Source organism: Theobroma cacao, chromosome 1, assembly GCF_053813885.1.
Source record: "Theobroma cacao isolate CCN51 chromosome 1, ASM5381388v1, whole genome shotgun sequence".
In the NCBI taxonomy this organism is placed as follows: Eukaryota; Viridiplantae; Streptophyta; class Magnoliopsida; order Malvales; family Malvaceae; genus Theobroma; species Theobroma cacao.
The window spans coordinates 16436826-16444614 of NC_142639.1; the positions used below are offsets into that span (position 1 = coordinate 16436826).

Below are 7789 nucleotides of genomic sequence, written 5' to 3' on the forward strand. Positions count from 1 at the left end.
TCTCATTACGGAGCCCTTCTTCGAAATAGCTGGCCTGATCCTGCTCAGATTTCACCAGATCCGGCACATATAACATCAACTCGTTAAAACGAGTCTCGTACTCCTCTACAGTTAGATTTCCCTGTTTCAAACTCAGAAATTCTCTCTTCTTTTCTTTTTGATGGAAATAAGTGAAATACTGACCATCGAATTCCCTGAGAAAATCGGACCATGTCTGAGGAGTAGCGGAACGGGATTTCACCGAATTCCACCAAGTACGAGCCCTCTTCTCTAATAATCTCGTAGCCACCATCAGCTTCATGTCATCATCTAATCTCATATCAGAGAGAGTCTCAGACACCTGATTAATCCAGTCCTTTGCCACAGTGGCATCCAACTCACCAGTGAAAGATACACAACCCAATTGCCTAGCCTCCTTCAGCTTCTTGGAAATGGATACATCCTGTATTGGTGGTGGAACTAAATGAGTAGCTGGAGGCACTACAGGTGGAACTTGACCAGTCTGAGCTTGACCAGCCATTGCTGCAAAGAAAGCTGCCAATGCCTGTGCTGCCTCAGTAGGCATGGCGGGAATACCAGTAGGTGGCTGAGGAGATGGAGGATGTGGAGGACTATCGGCCTGCTCAGCAGCAGGTGCTGCCCGAATGGTAGATGCAGCTGATTCCTCCTCTACTGTATCTGGCTGATGACGTTGGGAACGACCTCTTCCCCTCCCAATCGATCTAGTGAGAGGTGGGCGTCCGCGTCGAGGAGGCATTATAATCTATAAAAAAAAAATACGAGCAAGTTTAGGTAACCTTAGGCTCTATATGCAAATGCATGCATTCTATTCAACCTAACCTAACTTAACTTAATCCGGGGCCACACTGATATTGTAAATATTTAAAACAACTTTAAAACTAAAAACTTTGATCTTGAAAACCAAAAGCTCTGATACCAATCGAATTGTCACGACCCGGTACTCCCCTCGAGCTAGTGACAACCGCCGCGGTGTCCCGGTAGACACTTATTGCTCGGAATGTCAACCCGAAACCCCGCAAGGCTTTACTATCAGTTTCTCTGTTCCCTTGTGAGCAACCATTGTCAAATATCGTGTTCTAAAATATTTTAAGCTGTTTCCAACTTTAAACAAATAAAATATTAATTTTTCGTCTCACAAGGGTATTTTGGTCATTTTTCTCAAAAATTTTAAAACTGGCTAAAACGTAATATACAAGTACAAAACACACAATTCATATTCAAAATGAGTTTAAAAGTCTAAAATCTTCATTTAAAACGAAATTATGGTTATTTGAATATAATAAGAAAATAAAAGAAATATTAAGTAAAATATTCTATTTTCTTATAAAACAATATTTATAGAGTTATACGTGAATAATTTTTATAACGTAAAAGTTAAATAAATTTATACATACTTAAATACAGTAAGCCAAAATATTTAATTTAATTTACAATAACAAGAGTGCCCCCGAATAAACAAAAATAAAGAGGACTGTGAACCTATGGTTTGGAAAATGCAGATCCCACTGTAGTCCTCGATGAGATCAGCTATCTACAGTCTATACTGAACCTGAAATGGGTGGAAAGGAGGGTGGTGAGATTATAAAATCCCAATGAGTAAACAAACATCATCATAAACATCTAGAGTTGAGTACATGGAGACAATAAAGTAAATCATCATAAACTGGGTTATAGCATTAGAACACATTTTGTTCAAAACACGTAAAGAGGCTTATGAATCTCATAAAAATCTAGGCTTGTGCCATAAATCCATTCTCGGGGACACCTTGGCCGAGGCATCCTACCGAGACCGCCAAGGCTATTAAAATTCACATTTCACATAAAATCATGTTTTTGTTTTGAAAACATAGCCGTTCCTTGGCGTTGGCTGAGTTCCCCCTCACGTGGTGGTTTAGCGTGAAGTGAACCCTAAACTTTACCCCAGGAGATACCCTACGCGCCTCTCCGTTCGAGGTAAGAATATAATGGGGTTTACCGTGCCCCTCTAAAAGGCTGGTCCACAGAAACCCCCTACTGCAGTGATTAATTAATATATAATCCACCATATAATAAAACTCAATAACATGATATGGCAATTTTGTAATTCGTAGTTTTTCAAGGTAACCAAACAATTCGCATTTCAATACAATTGCCAACTAGCCAATCATGCTCGATTTATCATAAGCCAGTTAATTTAAACAATCAAATTGCCACAATTAACAGTCTCCGTGTACTCTATTTTTCAAAATCACTATTAATTTCAAAACAATTTATAATTTAATTTCATTGAAACTCATTTATTCATAAAACATGAAAATTTATCTTTTTAAATTCCTTTTTCCATAGAATTCATGAAAGCATCTAAAAACCACCCTAGATAATTAAAATGACAGTAAGTTTACTCACAATGTCTAGAATGCAGACTTTCGAAACACTCTGTTTACTGGTCCTCGGATGCAATTTCCTTGCCTTTATCGGAGGACTCACCACCTTGACACAATACAAAATCGAGAGTTTCACCAAGTTGGTACTAAATCAAAATTAAACTAATTTAGATTACCAATGCATGATATGGAATGCAAAAATGCACTGGTAACTATTTAAACCCGGTATTGGCCTAATTCGTCTTATCACCCGATTAAATTCCTAACGGGTCCGTTTAAACTCCAATTTAATTCTTTTCAGTTTCTATACCTCAATTGCACCCAAATTAACTTAATGTCCCTCAGTGTGGTGCAAATTATCAGTCCCAACAACAAATTACGAAAATACCCCTAGTGGGTAAAAATTCGTATTTTTGCTCCGAAAATTCCCATTATTTTTCTAGGCTCATAATTCATCATTCCTTAACCAATTCTCCTAGAATAAAATCAAACTCATCCTCACTCACTACATGGTAAATTCAGCCATTAATGGTTGGGGGAGAAAATAAATTCTTTTCTTGTTGTTTTGTTTCTAAATATACTAAACTAACTAAAAACACTAACATAAATTAAAATCAAATAAATCCAACAACTTTCTCTCTCCTAACCCATTTTTTCAGAATTGAATTCATCATGAAAACATGTAATTTAATCATGGAAAATAAAGAGAAATGCTTGGGAATAAGAAAACTCAAGCTTAATAGAAAAAATCTCACCTTTTTCACTTAATTTCCTTGAAAATTCACACTTTTTCTTTGATTTTCTCTCTCTAGGGTTTTGTTTTCTCCTTTCTCTCTCTTGTTTCTTGCTTGGCCGAATGTTGAAGAAGAAGAATGGGTGGGCTGATTTTTTTTTATGCCTTTTTATTGTTTAATGAAATAATATTATTTTATTCATATTTTAAATATTTTATTAATTCATTTTTTTTTCTAGCCATCCACTTGTCCTATTTTTTTCACCATGCATTCCCTTTGACTTATCCAAGTCTTAAGTGAAATTTCCAGATTTTTCCAAAGTTTTGGTGGAGTAAATTTTTCAAAATTACACTTTTGCCCCCGAACTTTTCAAAAATTACATTTTTACCCCAAAAATTGAAAATTTTCCATAATGCATAATTTTCACTCCTCATACTCATTTCACACTCCAAATAATTAAATTTGATCAAAATCCTTTCAAAAAATTAAATTTTCGATTTCGAATGGTAAAATTACCATTTTACCCTTTTACTCCAAATTATACCGAAATTAAAATTTTTCACTTCTAAACCTCAAATCTTACTCCAATAAGTCAAATGGGGACAAAAATCTTTTCTAAAAATTTCCATTTTGTCCCAAGGTGGCAAATGACAATTTTGCCCCTAGTTAGTGAAAATTCCGATTTGACTCCAAATTGATCCTCAAACTCCAAATTACCATTTTAAGTCATCCATGAACTGTGAAACTCTTAATCTCACCTTAAAATTCCTATTTGATCTAGTTCGAGGATTAAATAAACTTTGTTGTACCTTTAGGTACAATACCGACTTTTGTAAATTTTTCGGGACTCTCCTAGCATGCAATCATGCTATCATCACATGTATGTCATGAATAGTATTTTATAAGGTCGGGCTTTACACCGTATGTTGAGATTATAATCGAGATGAACATTTGGGAACATATATCCAAATAATGAAGTTCATAGCATTAACATCACTTCTAATGATTTCAAGAAGATTGGTGATTAATCTAGGCCTAGCGGATGGATGAATTAGCTACTCATCACATCTAGATCCTCAAAAGATTACATCTACAGTATTAAATCACTAATTTGATGAAACTTGAGACTAGAGGACAAAATTGACATAAAGCGTAAAACGGTAATTTTATCTTTTATCGTTGGATGGTTATGAGGGTTCACAATATAAAGTTTGCAATTGGACAACTAATAATTAATATCAAATATTGAATTATTTCTTGTAGTTATAGTTAATCCAATAATGCAACCATGAATCTATGGTGGAGTGATTTCATGGTTAATAAGCTTGAATTATCTTAATGAGATTAAGAATAATACTAAGTTTGTTGGAGCTTGGAATATCTATGTCCAAATAGATTCTCCACTTAGGTTCGTAAAATTCAACTTGTTTAAGTTGGAATGCATGTTTTATTTGATTAATAAATTGCGTACACAAATGACAGCTTTTTAACATGTTTTGTATAATTTAGACAAAAAAACATGTTTTGTCTTAATTTAGACAAGAAAAACATGTTTGTTTTAATTCATACAAGAAAACATGTTTTGTCTTAATTTGAGACAAGAAAAATATGTTTTGTCATAATCTAGATAAGAAAACTTATTTGTCTCAATTTAGACAAGATAACATGTTTTATGTTAACTAAAGACAATAGTTGTTTTAAATTAAGAAAATGCTCGGAGGATTTTTGCAAAATGAATCTAGACATCCATGTTTATTAAAGGAAACTCTATGTTTGACTACCACTCTTTTATTTATTATTACTTTTTTGTAAATAAAGATGGATAATAATAAAATAAGAGTTATTATTCAACAAAGAGTTTTATTTTATAAAAAACTCTAAATGATAATTAAAAAATCAAATTATTTATTCTTTAATTTTAATTTTGATAATTATGGAGCATGTTTGATGCATCCATAACTCTAAATAAATGGTCAAGATTGATTCCAAGGTATTTGATTTTGACTAAACCTTTGAGGAAAGAGCTTTAATAAAAAGAGAAGAGACTGAAAGAAAAAAAATGTACGTATCTTTTCTTGAAAAGAGTTTCAACTGTCACTTCTCTCTTCTTCCTCCTAACTTTGTCGTATCTCTCTTCTTTTTTCCCATTCTTGGCTGATTTCTTAAAAAAGAAATAACCATTAATTTTTAAGGAGAAAAAAGAGACAAAATCGGTTTCCATCTTGTAATCTAGGATTCCACATGTAACACCCCGTGCTTTGATATGGTGACTAATAAAACTTTTTGGATGTCAACTGAGGTTAATTAGTGAGTTAAAAGGTGCTTTGGAAGTGAACCAGGGTATAATAAGACATTTTGAGACCCGAGAAGACAAGTGAAGAATTTTAGAATAAAATAATATTTTATTAATAAAATATTATTATAATATTTATATTTTATTAATTGTGAAAATTATTCATGAATGAGAAGTATATGACTAATCCAAGTGGGAGAGAAGAAATAAGAAAGAATTTCGAAGAAAAATGGTGTTAACGGGGCCACGTGCCTTTATTAAATAGAGCACGAACAGGTAATTATATATTTAAGTATTCTGGTGACACTTTGGTGAAGTGCGACTTTGATATTTTGATTGTATACGTGTAGAGGAAGAAAAAAAGAAATTATAATTTAAAACGTGTTGGAAGGACCTAATTGTAAAGAATGAAAGTTAAAGGGGTCACATAGTAAATAAGGAAAAGTTAGAGGACTCATTTGCAATTTCAACATTTGGAGTTCAAAAAAGGAATTTACTAACCAAGGAAGGTTAGAATATGTGGAATATAGGATGTACATGTGAGAATTACTATTACATGCAATCATAGCATGCAAAAAGGAAAAGTTAGTGGGGAACATGTGGGACCCCCACCATGTGAAGTAAAAGAAAACATAAGATTAAAATTTGCTTGCATGAGATGTGATTGGTGCAATTGTGGTCACATGAAGGAAGAGGAAAGTGGGGTGAATGTGGTTTGGATAGGACAATGAAAGATTAAATAAAGCATAAAGTAAAAAAATGGTGTAAGAAATAAAGAAATGAAAAAAAAAAAGAAAGAAAAGTAAAGGAAAAAGGTGGCATTGGGCAATCCGCCCATGGGTGAGTGTAAACAAGAAAAAAGAAAATCATTTTTTTTCAATGCTCGGCCTTGAGGAATCTACCACAACCAAGAAGGAAAGAGAAGGAAGAAGAAAGGAGGAAGGAAAGGAAAGAAAGAAAGGAAGAAAAAGAGAGAAAGAAAGGAAAAGGCTCGGGTTTGCACCAAAATTAAGATAAAACCGTGAGGTTTCCTCCCTCTCCTTGAAAATTTGTGTTGATTCATTAATCAAAGAGTCTTCAAATTCAAGAGAGGGAACCCATGGAGTGTCAATGGAGGTATTAAGCTCGGTTTTGTGATCTAAGCAAGGAAAGGTAAGGAGTTTGGTTTTTAGCTTGAGTAATCTTGAAAATGAGTTGGTGACTAAGAGAAATGTTTTATGGTAGCAAAGATCAGCTTGCTTGGAGACCCTTTGTTGACATGCAAGCCACCAAACCCGTAGGTGCATTGTAGATTTAAAGTGAAAGAAAAGTGGTAAGTTTAATACTACATTTTGAGGCTTATGGTTAGTTTAATGTTGTGAAGGATAATTGTGTAATTGTTGGCAACTTGGTGAGGGAAATATTGGAGGAATATTGAGGTTATGAATGTTAGTTTGCATGGATGAGTATTGATGTTGTGCTTGGTGGCAGCATATGAATATAAACTTAGAAAAATGCTTGATAAAAATAGATTTATAATTGATGCCATGCATGAGTACATAAGAGAATTGTGTTTGAATGATTGCTAGGAAACGTGTAAAAAGAGGAAGTTTGCCATGGTGGCGTGCCAAGTGATGTAATGAGTAATTAGCAATTAGAGTTGCTAGATATGCACTTGAATTAACAGTGACGTAGTGTCCCACTATTGTAAGGTGAGTAAGGGCTGTCGATTTCTAAAATCCCCATGCTATATATATATATATATATTGCCATACGATTAATAGCCGTGTTGATTTATTTTAAATGCGATTTGTGGAAAGCATGAGTTGGTAGAAACCATAGGAAATTGTGAATGCCAAAGTGATTTGAAGGTTGTTTTGGATGTATCTATAGAAAGTTATGTATATATGTAAAGTGTTTTAGAAACGGGGAAATAAGCCTTTTTACGATGTTTGCATCAAAATTTGTGCCTTGTATTTTTATGTGATTTGCTTAGCTAAATGCATTCGTTAAAATGATTTAAATACAAGTTTTGAGCATCGGTTTTATTTAGACCTTTGTACACATGTTTACACCATGCCAATAAATGAGAAAAGCAAATTTGACGGGTTATCAACCTTGTTTTCAAACGATTTAAGGAAAAAGTCTCAAAAAATTTGATTTGGTTTTGAAAATGGTTTTAACAAACCAAAAGCATCAAGAGTAGGTTGAATGTCACCTCGGTTAAGTGAAACCCTCGTGCACGAGTGAGCTCTAGCTAGAGAACCATTGGGTCACCAACGAGCTTTTAGACATGGCTGGGGCCATGGTCTGTTATATACGTGGCAAGGCCACAGGTTGTTATATGTGGCGAGGCCACTAGTGATATTCGCGGTTGAGACTGCTTGATTCTCCGATGT

General features: G+C 34.0%; 1 long non-coding RNA gene across 1 annotated transcript; it reads right to left on the reverse strand.

Annotated features, from left to right (window-relative positions):
• Window positions 1-1489: 1489 nt before the first annotated feature.
• Window positions 1490-3282, reverse strand: LOC148764588 (uncharacterized). The gene is made up of 3 exons (XR_016025319.1): window positions 3140-3282; window positions 2407-2490; window positions 1490-1570 (listed from the first exon to the last, which is right to left on the reverse strand). It is a non-coding gene; the product is annotated as an uncharacterized LOC148764588 (long non-coding RNA).
• Window positions 3283-7789: the final 4507 nt, after the last annotated feature.